Source organism: Balaenoptera borealis (assembly GCF_965194805.1).
Source record: "Balaenoptera borealis genome assembly, chromosome: 2".
Lineage (NCBI taxonomy): Eukaryota > Metazoa > Chordata > Mammalia > Artiodactyla > Balaenopteridae > Balaenoptera > Balaenoptera borealis.
Window position 1 is genome coordinate 104040143 of NC_138867.1, and position 13599 is coordinate 104053741.

Sequence of the window (13599 nt, forward strand, 5' to 3'; positions counted from 1 at the left end):
GTAAGGTTGGTTCAGTAGGTTGTGTAGGCTTCCTGGTGGAGGGGACTGGTGCCTGTGTTCTGGTGGATGAGGCTAGATCTTGTCTTTCTGATGGGCAGGACTGCATTCGGTGGTGTGATTTGGGGTGTCTGTGAGCTTATTATGATTTTAGGCAGCCTCTCTGCTAATGGGTGGGGTTGTCTTCCTAGTTGTTTGTGATGGGGTGTCCAGCACTGGAGCTTGCTGGTCGTTGAGTGGAGCTGGGTCTTAGCGTGAGATGGAGATCTCTGAGAGAGCTCTTGCCAATTGATATTACATGGGGCTGGGAGGCCTCTGGTGGTCCAATGTCTGGAACTTGGCTCTCCCACCTCAGAGGCTCAGGCATGACACCCGGCCAGAGCACCAAGACCCTGTCAGCCACACGGCTTTTGGGAAGTCTGAGGTCTTCTGCCAGCCTTCAGTAGGTGTTCTGTAGGAGTTATTCTACATATAGATGTACTTTTGATATACTTGTGGGGAGGAAGGTGATCTCCACGTCTTACTCCTCCACAGTCTTGAAGGTCCTCTCTTGTACCATACAGAAAAGTAACTCCAGGTGAATTAAGCTCAACTAATAAATCACCCACTAACAACACAGAATATCTTCATTATCTCGGAGTAGGGAAAGATGTGAGCTATGTTCATTTTCTGCTGCTCCTGGGTGAATTCTGAGAACTGTGAAGAATAAGCTTGGAGTGAATCACAACCTGCTCCTTTCTGAGATTTTCTGCATCTGTTCTGAAGCTCTGATGAGGGTGGTCCCTCTTAGATGGACTGTTCTTCCAAGTGTGGCTCCTGTCCCCACCTTCCTGCCACAAAAGAGCTGCTTTTTTCCAGAGATGCTGGGACTTAAGCCTCAGGCACGAACCCTCCGAGCCCGCAAGTCGGAAAGGGCGGAAGTCGATATCGATTTTACATATAGTAGTGTGTATATGTTAATCCTAAACTCCTAATTTATCCCTCCCCTGACTTTTCCCCATTGATAACCATAAGTTTGTTATTGAAGGCTGTGAGTCAGTTTCTGTTTTGTAAATAAGTTCATTTATATAATTTTTTTCAGATTCCACATATAAGTGATATCATATGATATTTGTCTTTGTCTGACTTACTTCACTTAGTATGATCATCTCTAGGTCTATCCATGTTGCTGCAAATGGCAATATTTCATTTTTTTATGGCTGAGTAATATTCCATTGTATCTATGTACCACAACTTCTTTATCCTTTCCTCTGTCAAAGGACATTTAGGTTGCTTCCATGTGTTGGCTATTTTAAATAGTGCTGCAGTGAATATTGGCGTGCATGTATCCTTTTGAACAATGGTTTTCTCTGGATATATGCTGAGGAGTGGGATTGCTGGATCATATGGTAGTTCTATATTTCCTTTTCAAGGGAACCTCCATACTGTTCTCCATAATGGTTGTACCAATTTACATTGCCACCAACAGTGTAGGAGGATTCCCTTTTCTCCACACCCTGTCCAACATATATTGTTTGTGGACTTTTTGATGATGGCCATTCTGACCAGTGTGAGGTGATACCTCATTGTAGTTTTGATTTGGATTTCTCTAATAATTACAGGTGTTGAGCATCTTTTCATGTGCTTTTTGACCATCTGTATGTCTTCTTTGGAGAAATGTTTATTTAGTTCTTCTGCCCATTTTTTTTTATTGGGTTGTTTGGTTTTTTTCATATAGAGCTACATGAGCTGTTTGTATATTTTGGAGATTAATCCCTTGTCAGTCACTTCATTTGTGAATATTTTCTCCCATTCTGTGGGTTGTCTTTTCATTTTGTTTATGGTTTCCTTTACTGTGCAAAAGCTTTTAAGTTTCACTAGGTCCCATTTGTTTATTTTTGTTTTTATTTTCATTTCTCTAGGAGGTGGATCAAAAAAGGTCTTGCTGCGATTTACGTCAAAGAGTGTTCTGCCTATGTTTTCCTCTAAGAGTTTTAAAATATCTGGTCTTACATTCAGGTCTTTAATCCATTTTAAGTTTATTTTTGTGTATGGTGTTAGAGCATGTTCCAATTTCATTCTTTTACATGTAGCTGTCCAGTTTTCTCAGCACTACTTACTGAAGAGACTGTCTTTTCTCCATTGTATATTCTTGCCTCCTTTCTCGTAGATTGACTGTAGGTGAGTGGGTTTATTTCTGGGCTTTCTTCCTGTTCCATTAATCTATATATCTGTACTAATACCATACTGTTTTGATGACTGTAGCCTTTTTGTATAGTCTGAAGTCAGGGAGCCTGATTCCTCCAGCTCCGTTTTTCTTTCTCAGTATTGCATTGGCTATTCGGGTTTTTTTATGTCTCCATACAGATTAAAAATTTTTTTGTTCTAGTTCTATGAAAAATGCCATTGGTCATTTCATAGGGATTACATTGAATCTGTAGGTTACCTTCAGTAGTATACTAATTTTGACAATATTGATTCTTCCAATCCAAGATCATGGTATATCTTTCCATCTGTTTGTGTCATCTTCAGTTACTTTCATCATGGTCTTATAGTTTTCAGAGTACAGGTCTTTTGCTTCCTTAGATGGGTTTATTCCTAGGTATATATTCTTTTTGATGCAGTGTTAAATGGGAACATTTCCTTATTTTCTCTTTCTGATCTTTTGTTGTTAGTGTATAGGAATGCAAAAGATTTCTGTATATTTTGTATCCTACAACTTTACTGAATTCATTGTTGAGCTCTAGTAGTTTTCTGGTAGCATCTTTAGGATTTTCTATGTATAGTATCATGTCATTTGTAAAGTGACAGTATTACTTCTTCTTTTCCAAACTGGATTCCTTTTATTTCTTTTTCTTCCCTGATTGCCATGACTAGGACTTCCAAAACTATGTTGAATAAGAGTGGTGAGAGTGGACATCCTTGTCTTGTTCCTGATCTTAGAAGAAATGCTTTCAGTTTTTCAGCATTGAGTATGATGTTGGCTGTGGGTTTGTCATATATGGCCTCTATTATGTTGAGGTAAGTTCCCTCTATGTCCATTTTCTGAAGAGTTTTTATGATAAATTGGTGTCGAATTTTGTCAGAAACTTTTTCTGCATCTATTGAGATGATCATATGGTTTTTATTCTTCAGTTTGTTAATGTGGTGTATCACAGTGATTGATTTGTGGCTATTGACAAATCCTTGCATCCCTGGAATAAATCCCACTTGATCATGGTGTATGATACTTTTGATGTATTGTTGGATTTGGTTTGCTAGTATTTTGTTGAAGAGTTTTGCATCTATGTTCATCAGTGATATTGGCCTGTAATTTTCTTTGTCTGTGGTATCTTTGGTTTTCGTATCAGGGTGATGGTGATTTCATAGAAAGAGTTTGGGAGTGTTCCTTCCTCTGCAATTTTTTGAACGAGTTTGAGAAGGATAGGTATTAACTCTTCTCTAAATGTTTGATAGAATTCACCTATGAAGCCATCTGGTCCTCGACTTCGGTTTGTTAGAAATTTTTAAATCACAGTTTCAATTTCAGTATGAGTGATTGGTCTGTTCATATTTTCTATTTCTTCCTGGTTCAGTCTTGGAAGATTGTACCTTTCTAAGAATTTGTCCATTTCTTCTAGGTTGTCCATTTTATTGGCATAGAGTTGCTTGTAGTAGTCTCTTAGGATGCTTTGTATTTCTGCGGTGTCTGTTGTAACTTCTCCTTTTTCATTTCTAATTTTATTGATTTGAGTCCTCTCCCTCTTTTTTTTTTGATGAGTCTGGCTAAAGGTTTATCACTTTTGTTTATTTTCTCAAAGAACCAGCTTTTAGTTTTATTGATCTTTGCTATTGTTTTCTTTATTTCTATTTCATTTATTTCTGCTCTGATCTTTATGATTTCTTTCCTTCTACTAACTTTGGGTTTTGTTTGTTCTTCTTTCTCTAGTTCCTTTAGGTGTAAGGTTAGATTGTTTATGTGAGATTTTTCTTGTTTCTTGAGGTAGGATTGAATTGCTATAAACTTCCCTCTTAAAACTGCTCTTGCTGCATCCCATACGTTTTGGATTGTCATGTTTTCGTTGTCATTTGTCTCTAGGTATTTTTTGATTTCCTCTTTGATTTCTTCAGTGATCTCTTGGTTATTTAGTAACATATTGTTTAGCCTCCATGTGTTTTTTTTTTTACATTTTTTTCCCTGTAATTTATTTCTAGTCTCATAGTGTTTTGTTCAGAAAAGATGCTTGATATGATTTCAGTTTTCTTAAATTTACTGACGCTTGATTTGTGACCCATGATGTGATCTATCCTGGAGAATATTCTATGTGCACTTGAGAAGAAATTGTAATCTGCTGTTTTCGGATGGAATGTCCTATAAATATCAATTAAATCTATCTGGTCTATTTTGTCATTTAAAGCTTGTGTTTCCATATTAATTTTCTGTCTGGATGATCTGTCCATTGGTGTAAGTGAGGTGTTAAATTCTCCCACTATTTTTCTATTACTGTTGATTTCCTCTTTATAGCTGTTAGCATTTGCCTTATGTATTGAGGTGCTCCTATGTTGGGTGCATATATATTTATAATTGTTATATCTTCTTCTTAGATTGATCCCTTGATCATTATGTAGTGTCATTCCTTGCCTCTTGTAACATTCTTTATTTTAAAGTCTATTTTATCTGATACGAGTATTGCTACTCCAGCTTTCTTTTGATTTCCATTTGCATGGAATATCTTCTTCCATCCCCTCACTTTCAGTCTGTATGTGTCCCTAGGTCTGAAATGGGTCTCTTGTGGACAGCATATATATGGGTCTTGTTTTTGTATCCATTCAGCGAGCCTGTGTCTTTTGGTTGGAGCATTTAATCCATTCACATTTTAGGTAATTATCAATATCTATGTTCATGTTACCATTTTCTTATTTGTTTTGGGTTTGTGTTTTGTAGGTCCTTCTCTTCTCTTGTGTTTCCCACTTAGAGAAGTTCCTTTAGCATTTGTTGTAGAGCTGATTTGGTGGTGCTGAATTCTCTTAGGTTTTGCTTACTTGTAACGCTTTTGATTTCTCTGTCGAATCTGATGAGATCCTTGCTGGGTAGAGTAATCTTGGTTGTAGGTTCTTCCCTTTCATCACTTTAAATATATCTTGCCACTCCCTTCTGGCTTGTAGAGTTTCTGCTGAGAAATCAGCTGTTAACCTCATGGGAGTTTCCTTGTTTATTATTTGTTGTTTTTTCCTTGTTTTAATAATTTTTATTTGTCTTTAAATTTTGTCAGTTTGATTACTGTGTGTCTTGGCATGTTTCTCCTTGGGTTTATCCTGCCTGTGACTCTATGTGCTTCCTGGACTTGGGTGGCTATTTCATTTGCCATGTTAGGGAAGTTTTCGTTTATAACCTCTTGAAATATTTTCTTGGGTCCTTTCTCTCTCTCTTCTCCTTCTGGGACCCCTATAATTCGAATGTTGGTGCATTTAATGTTGTCCCAGAGGTCGCTTAGGCTGTCTTCATTTCTTTTCATTCTTTTCTCTTTAATCTGTTCCGTGGCAGTGGATTCCACCATTCTGTCTTCCAGGTCACTTATCCATTCTTCTGCCTCAGTTATTCTGCTATTGATTCCTTCTAGTGTATTTTTCATTTCAGTTATTGTATTGTTCATCTGTTTGTTTGTTCTTTAATTCTTCTAGGTGTTTGTTCTTTAATTCTTCTAGGTCTTTGTTAAACATTTCTTGCATCTTCTGAGTCTTTGCCTCCCTTCTTTTTCCGAGGTCCTGGATCATCTTCACTATCATTATTCTGAATTCTTTTTCTGGAAGGTTTCCTATCTCCACTTCATTTAGTTGTTTTTCTGGGGTTTTATCTTGTTCCTTCATCTGGTATATAGTCCTCTGCCTTTTCATTTTGTCTGTCTTTCTGTGAATGTGGTTTTTCTTCCACAGGCTGCAGGATTGTAGTTCTTCTTGCTTCTACTGTCTACCCTATGGTGGATGAGGCTCTCTAAGAGGCTTGTGCAAGTGTCCTGATGGGAGGGACTTGCGGTGGGCAAAGCTCAGTAAAACTTTAATCTGCTTGTCTGCTGATGGGTGGGGCTGAGTTCCTTCCCTGTTGGTTGTTTGCCGTGAGCTGACCCAGCACTGGATGCTACAGGCTCTCTGGTGGGGCTAATGGCAGACTCTGCGAAGGCTCACACCAAGGAGTACTTCCCAGAACTTCTGCTGCCAGTGTCCTTGTCTCCTCAGTGAGCCACAGCCACCCCCCACCTCTGCAGGAGACCCTCCAACACTAGCAGGTAGGTCTGGTTCAGTCTCCTATGGGGGTCACTGCTCCTTCCCCCCGGGTCCTGATGTACACACTACTGTGTGTGTGTCCTCCAAGAGTGGAGTCTCTGTTTCCACCCGTCCTGTCGAAGTCCTGCAATCAAATCCCGCTAGCCTTCAAAGTGTGATTCTCTGGGAATTCCTCCTCCCATTGCTAGACCTCCAGGTTGGGAAGCCTGATGTGGGGCTCAGAACCTTCACTCCAGTGGGTGGACTTCTGTGGTGTAATTGTTCTCCAGTTTGTGAGTCACCAGCCCAGTGGTTATGGGATTTGATTTTATTGTGATTGTGCCCCCCTACCATCTCCTTGCAGGTTCTTTGTCTTTGGATGTGGGGTATCTTTTTTGGTGAGTTCCAGTGTCTTCCTGTTGATGATTATTCAGCAGTTAGCTATGATTCCAGTGCTCTCACAAGAGGGAGTGAGCGCACGTCCTTCTACTCTGCCATCTTGAACCAATCCCCAGCATTTTGTATTATTAGTTTTATAGATTTTAGCCATACTGGTATGTATGTAATGGTATCACTGTGTTGTTTTAATTTGCAATTTATCTAATGACATTAGATGGTGACCATCTTTTTAAAAATAATTATTTGCCATCTCTGTATCTTTTTTTTGGTGAGATATCCGTACAGATCTTTTACTCATTTTAAGATTGGGTCAGTTGTTTTCTCTTCGTTGAGTGTTAAGAGCTCTTCATATATTTTGTATACCAGCCCTTTATCAGAAATATGGTTTACAAAAATTTTCTCCTAGTCTGTGCCTCGTCTCTTGATTCTCTTTAAAGATGTCTTTCACAGAAGTTTTAAATTTTAACGAAGTCCACCAAACCCAAGCTTACCTAGATTTTCTCCTATGTTGTCCTATAGAACCTTTACAGTTTTACATTTAGGTCTATGACTTATTTTGAGTAAAATTTTATGAAAGATGTAAGGACTGTTTCAAGATTCACTTTAATTGGTATATGGATGTCTAATTGTTCTGGTATCATTTGTTGAAAGGGCTATCCTTCTAATTAATTGCGTTTACTCCTTTTTCAAAGATCAGTTGACTATACTTGTATGTGTGTATTTCTGGGATATGTTGTTCTATTGATCAATTTATTATTTCACCAATATTCTGTCTTTATAGCTTTATAGTAAGTCTTTTTTAATTTAATTTTTTATTGAAGTATAGTTGATTTATAATGTGCAAATTTCTGCTGTACAGCAAAGAGACTCAGTTATACACATTTATATACATTCTTTTTTAATATTCTTTTCCATTATGGTTTATCCAAGGAGATTAGATATACTTCCCTGTGCTATAGAGTAGGACCTTGTTGTTTATCCATTCTAAATGTAATAGTTTGCGTCTACTAACCCCCAACTCCCAGTCCATCCCTCTCCCTCCCATCTCCCCCAGCAACCACAAGTCTGTTCTCTATGTCTGTGAGTCTGTTTCTGTTTTGTAGATAGGTTCATTTGTGCCATATTTTAGATTCCACATATAAGCGATATCATATGGTATTTGTCTTTCTGTTTCTGACTTACTTCACTTAGTATGATAATCTCTAGATCCATCCATGTTGGTGCAAATGGCATTATTTCATTCTTTTTTATGGCTGTGTAATATTCCATTGTATATATGTACCACATCTTCTTTATCCATTCATCTGTCGATGGACATTTGGTTGTTTTCATATCTTGGCTATTGTGAATTGTGCTGCTATGACATAGGGTGCGTGTATCTTTGAATTATAGTTTTTCCGAGTGTATGCCCAGGAGTGGGATGGCTGGATCATATGGTAACTCTGTTTTTAGTTTTCTGAGGACCCTCCATACTCTTTTCCATAGTGCTGCACCAACTTACATTCCCATGAACAGTGTAGGAAGGTTCCCTTTTCTCCATACCCTCTCTAGCATTTGTTATTTGTAGACTTTTAAATGATGATCATTCTGACTGGTGTGAGGTGCTACCTCAATATAGTTTCGATTTGCATTTCTCTAATAATTAGTGATGTTGAGCTCTTTTCATGTGCCTACTGGCCATTTGTATGTCTTCTCTAGAGAAATGTCTAGGAAGGTCTCCTGTCCATTTTTTGATCAGGTTGTTTGTTTTTTTGTTGTTGAGTTGTATGAGCTGTTTGTGTATTTTGGAGATTAAGCCCTTATTGGTTTAATCATTTGCAAATATTTTTTTCCCTTCTGTAAGTTGTCTTTTCATTTTGTTTATGGTTTCTTTTGCTGTGCAAAAGCTTTTAAGTTTGATTAAGTCCAATTTGTTTGTTTTTGTTTTTATTTCTATAGCCTTGGGAGACTGACCTAAGAAAACATTGGCACGATTTATGTCAGAGAATGTTTTGCCTATGCTCTCTCCTAGGAGTTTTATGGTGTCATGTCTTATGTTTACGTCTTTAAGCTATTTTGAGTTTACTTTTGTACATGGTGTGTGTTCTAACATCATTGATTTACATACAGCTGTCCAACTTTCCCAGCACCACTTGCAGAAGAGACTATCTTTTCCCCATTTTATTTTCTTGCCTACTTTGTCAAAGATTAATTGACCATAGATGTGTGGGTTTATTTCTGGGCTCTGTATTCTGTTCCATTGATCCATATGTTGGTTTTTGTACCAGTACCACACTGTTTTAATTATTGTAGCTTTATAGTATTGTCTGACGATGGGAGAGTTATGCCTCCTGCTTTTTTTCCCCCTCAGGATCACTCTGGCAATTCTGGGTCTTTTATGGTTCCATATAAATTTTTAGATTATGTGTTGTAATTCTGTGAAAAATATCATAGGTAATTTAATAAGCATCGCATTAAATCTGTAGAGTGCTTTGGGTATTATTGCCATTTTAACAATATTAATTCTTCCAATCCAAGAGCATGGGATATCTTTCCATTTCTTTGAATCCTCTTTAATTTCCTTTATTAATGTTTTATAGTTCTCAGAATATTAGTCTTTCACCTCCTTGGTCAGGTTTATTCATAGGTGTTTTAGAAATGTATTGTTTTTTTTTTACATTCCCTTTCTGATATTTCATTGTTAGTGTAAAGAAATGCAAGCGGGCTTCCCTGGTGGCACAGTGGTTGAGAATCTGCCTGCCAATGCAGGGGACACAGGTTCGAGCCCTGGTCTGGGAAGATCCCACATGCCGCGGAGCAACTAGGCCCGTGAGCCACGACTACTGAGCCTGTGCTCCGCAACAAGAGAGGCCGCGATAGTGAGAGGCCCGCGCACCGCAATGAAGAGTGGCCCCCGCTCGCCACAACTAGAGAAAGCCCACGCACAGAAACGAAGACCCGACACAGCCAAAAATAAATAAATAACTATAATGCAGGAACATTTAAAAAAAAAAAGAAATGCAAGCAATTTCTGAATGTTAATCTTGTATTCTACTTTGATGAATTCATTTATTAGATCTAGTAGTTTTTGTGTGGAGTCCTTAGGGTGTTATATATATAGTATAATGTTATCTACATATCATGAGAATTTTACCTCTTCGCTTCCAATTTGGATACCTTTTATTTCTTTTTCTTGTCTGATTGCTGTGGCTAGGACTTCCAATACTATGTTGAATAGAAGTGGTGAAAGTGGGCATCCTTGTCTTGTTCCAGATTTTATCAGGAAGGGTTTCAGCTTTTCACCGTTGAATGTTATATAGGCTGTGGTTTGTCAAAAATGGCTTTTGTTATGTTGAGATATGTTCCCTCAATACCCACTTCAGTAAGAGTTTTTATCATGAATGGATGTTGAATTTTGTCAAACACTTTTTTTGCATCTATTGAGATGATCACGTGGTTTTTGACTTTTCTTTTGTTTATGTGGGGTATTACATTGATTTGTGTATGTTGCACCATCCTTATGAACTTAGGATGAATCCCACTTGTTTGCAGTGTATAATGTTTTTTTTATGTGCTGTTGGATTCGGTTTGCTAATATTTTGTTGAGAATTTTTGCATATATATTCATCAATGATGTTGGCCTATAATTTTCTTTTCTGGTGGTATCTTTGTCTGGTTTTGGTATCAGGGTGATGGTGGCTTCATAGAATGTCTTTGGGAGTGTTCCCTCCTCTTCAACCTTTTGGAAGAGTTTGAGGAACATTGGTGTAAGTTCTTCTTTGTATGGTTGATAGAATTCACCTGTGAAGCAATCTCCTTCTGAACTTTTGTTTTTAGGGAGTTTTGTTTTTTTTTTTAAACAGATTCTATTTCACTTCTAGTGATCAGTCTGTTCAAATTACCTATTTCTTCTTTTTTTTTTTTAAAGTACTTGAACTGTGTTTTTTCATTTTTTTAATTTATTATTTATTTATTTATTTATGGCTGTATTGGGTCTTCATTTCTGTGCGAGGGCTTTCTCTAGTTGCGGCAAGCGGGGGCCACTCTTCATCGTGGTGTGCGGGCCTCTCACTATCACGACCTCTCTTCTTGCGGAGCACAGGCTCCAGACGCACAGGCTCAGTAGTTGTGGCTCACGGGCTTAGTTGCTCCATGGCATGTGGGATCTTCCCAGACCAGGGCTCGAACCCGTGTCCCCTGCATTGGCAGGCAGATTCTCAACCAGTGCGCCACCAGGGAAGCCCATACCTATTTCTTCTTGATTCAATTTTGGTGGGCTGTATGTTTCTAGAAAGTTGTCCATTTCTTCTAGGTTGTCAAATTTGTTGGCATGAATTGTCCATCGTATTCTCTTATTTTTTTTTTTTTTTTGCATTTCTGTGGTATTGGTTGAGATTTCTCCATTTTCATTTCTTATTGTGTTTATTTGGGTTCTCTCTATTTTCTTCTTGGGGAGCCTGGCCAGAGGTTTGTCAATTTTGTTTACCCTTTCAAAGAACCAGCTCTTGGTTTTATTGATTTTTTTCTATTTTTTAAAAATCTCTATTTTACGTATTTCCTCCCTGAACTTTATTATTTTCTTCTTTCTGCTGACTTCAGGTTTTGTTTTCTAATTCTTTTAGGTGGTATGTTAGGTCATTTGAGATTTTAATTTTTTTTTTTTTTTTTTGAGGAGGGTGTGTATCACTATGAGCGTCCCTCTAAGAACTGCATTTGCTGCATCCTGTAGATTTTGTATGTTTGTGTTTTCATTGTCATTTGTCTGAAGGTATTTTTTAATTTTCTTTTTGATTTCCTCATTGACCCATTGGTTTTTTAGTAACATGATGTTTATTCTCCATGTAATGTTTTTTTCTCATTTCTTTTCCTGTGGTTGATTTCTAGTTTCATGCTGTTGTGGTCAGAGAAGATGCTTGAAATAATTTCTGTACTCTTAAATTTGTTGAGGTTAGTTTTGTGACCTAATATGTGGTCAGTCCTAGAGAATGTTGTATGTGCACTTGAAAAGAATGTGTATTCTGGTTTTTTTTGGATGTAATGTCCTGAAAATATCAATTAAGTCTAACTGTTCTATTGTATCATTTAAGATCTCCGTTGCCTTATTGATTTTCTGTCAAGAGGATTGGTCCGTTGATGCGAGTGGGGTGTTAAAGTCTCCTACTAATATTGTATTCCAATCAATCCCTCCCTTTATGTCTTTTATTATTTGTTTTATACATTTGGGTGCTCCTATATTAGGTACATATATGTTGATGAGTGTAAAATCGTCTTCTTGCATTGATCCTTTTACCATTATATAGTGTCCTTCTTTATCTTTCTTTATTGCCTTTGTTTTAAAGTCTATTTTGTCTAATATGAGTATTGAAACTCCTGCTTTCTTGTCATTTCTGTTTGCATGAAATATCTTTTTCCATCCCCTCACTTTCAATCTATGTGTGTCCTTTGCCCTAAGGTGGATCTCTTGTAGGCAGTGTATTGTAGGCTCTTATTTTTTTATCCAGTCTGCCACTGTATATCTTTTGATTGGAGCACTCAGTCCATTGATATTTAAGGTAATTATTGATACATACATATTTATTGCCATTTGAAACATTGTTTTCCATTCTGTGTTTCTTCTTTGTTCCTTTCTTTTTTTGTTTTTCTTTTTGTGGTTTGATGATTTCTTTTTATTTTATGCTTGTGTTCTCTTCTTTTTGGTTTTTGTGAATCTATTGTATGTTTTTGATTTGTGGTTGCCCTGTTTTTCAAGTATGTTAACCCCTTCTTATATCTGCTTGCTTTAGACAGTCATACAGGCTCAAACACATTCTTAAAAAAAAAAAAAAGGAATCTGCATTTTCTTACTCCCCCTCCCCCCCACATTTTATGATTTTGATGTCCTTTTTTTTTGGCTACACCATGCGGCTTGCAGGATCTTAGTTCCCTGACCAGGGATTGAATCCATGCCCCCTGCAGTGGAAGCATGGAGTCTTAACCACTGTGCCAGGGAAGTCCCTGGATGTCCTTTCTTACATCTTCATGTTTATCTTTTTACTGTTCCTTGTTTTTATCATCACTTTCACAAATAGATTTTTTTTTTTTGGATCTGTATACTGGCTAATTTAAATGATTTACTTTCTAATTGTGATTTCCTCCTTCCTATATCTTCTTGCTTCTTTTCTATTTAGAGAAGACTTTTCAATATTCCTTTTAGGATAGATTTAGTATTGCTGTATTCTTTTAGTTTTTGCTCATCTGAGAAATTCTTTATTTCTCCTTCTATTCTAAATGATAATCTTGCTGGGTAGAGTATTCCAGATTACTGATTTTTCCCTTTCAAGACTTTGAATATATTTTGCCACCCCCTTCTGGCCTGCAGCATTTCTGTAGAGAAATCAACTGATAGCCTTATGAGGCTTCCCTTGTAATTAAATCTTTGTTTTTCTTTTGCTGCCTTTAGAATCCTCTCTTTATCTTTAACTTTTGCCATTTTTATTGTAATATATCTTGGTGTAGGTCTGTTTGGGTTCATCTTGTTTTGGACCCTCTGTGCTTCCTGTATCTGGATGTCTGTTTCCTTCTTTAAGTTTGGGAAGTTTTCAGCCATAATTTCTTCAAATATATTTTCAATCCCCTTTTCTCTTTCTTCTCCTTCTGGAATCTCTATTATGCATAGATTGTCATGCTTTATACTATCCCATAGGTCTCTTATATTGCTTTCATTTTTTTTTAATTCGGTTTTCTGTCTGCTCTTTTGATTGGGTGATTTCCATTATTCTATCTTCGAGACCACTTATTCTTTCTTCTGTATCATTCATTCTGCCATTCATTGCTTTTAGCTCAGCTTTCATCTCGGCAAATGAATTTTCTAATTTTTCTTGGCTCCTCCTTATAATTTCTAGTTCCTTTTTATAGTAATCTGCATTTCTGTTGATAGCCTTCCTTAATTCCTTGAGTATTTACATTACCTTCTTTTTGAACTCAGTGTCTATTAGACTGAAGAGGTCTGTTTCATTGTTTATTCCT

General features: G+C 37.1%; 2 protein-coding genes across 2 annotated transcripts in view; one reads left to right on the top strand and one right to left on the bottom strand.

Annotated features, from left to right (window-relative positions):
* Positions 1 to 13599, top strand: part of CSNK1G3 (casein kinase 1 gamma 3) — a 578377-nt gene that overhangs the window by 325974 nt on the left and 238804 nt on the right. The gene's annotated exons all lie outside the window — the stretch shown is intronic.
* Positions 1 to 13599, bottom strand: part of LOC309623664 (uncharacterized protein) — a 769197-nt gene that overhangs the window by 28223 nt on the left and 727375 nt on the right. The gene's annotated exons all lie outside the window — the stretch shown is intronic.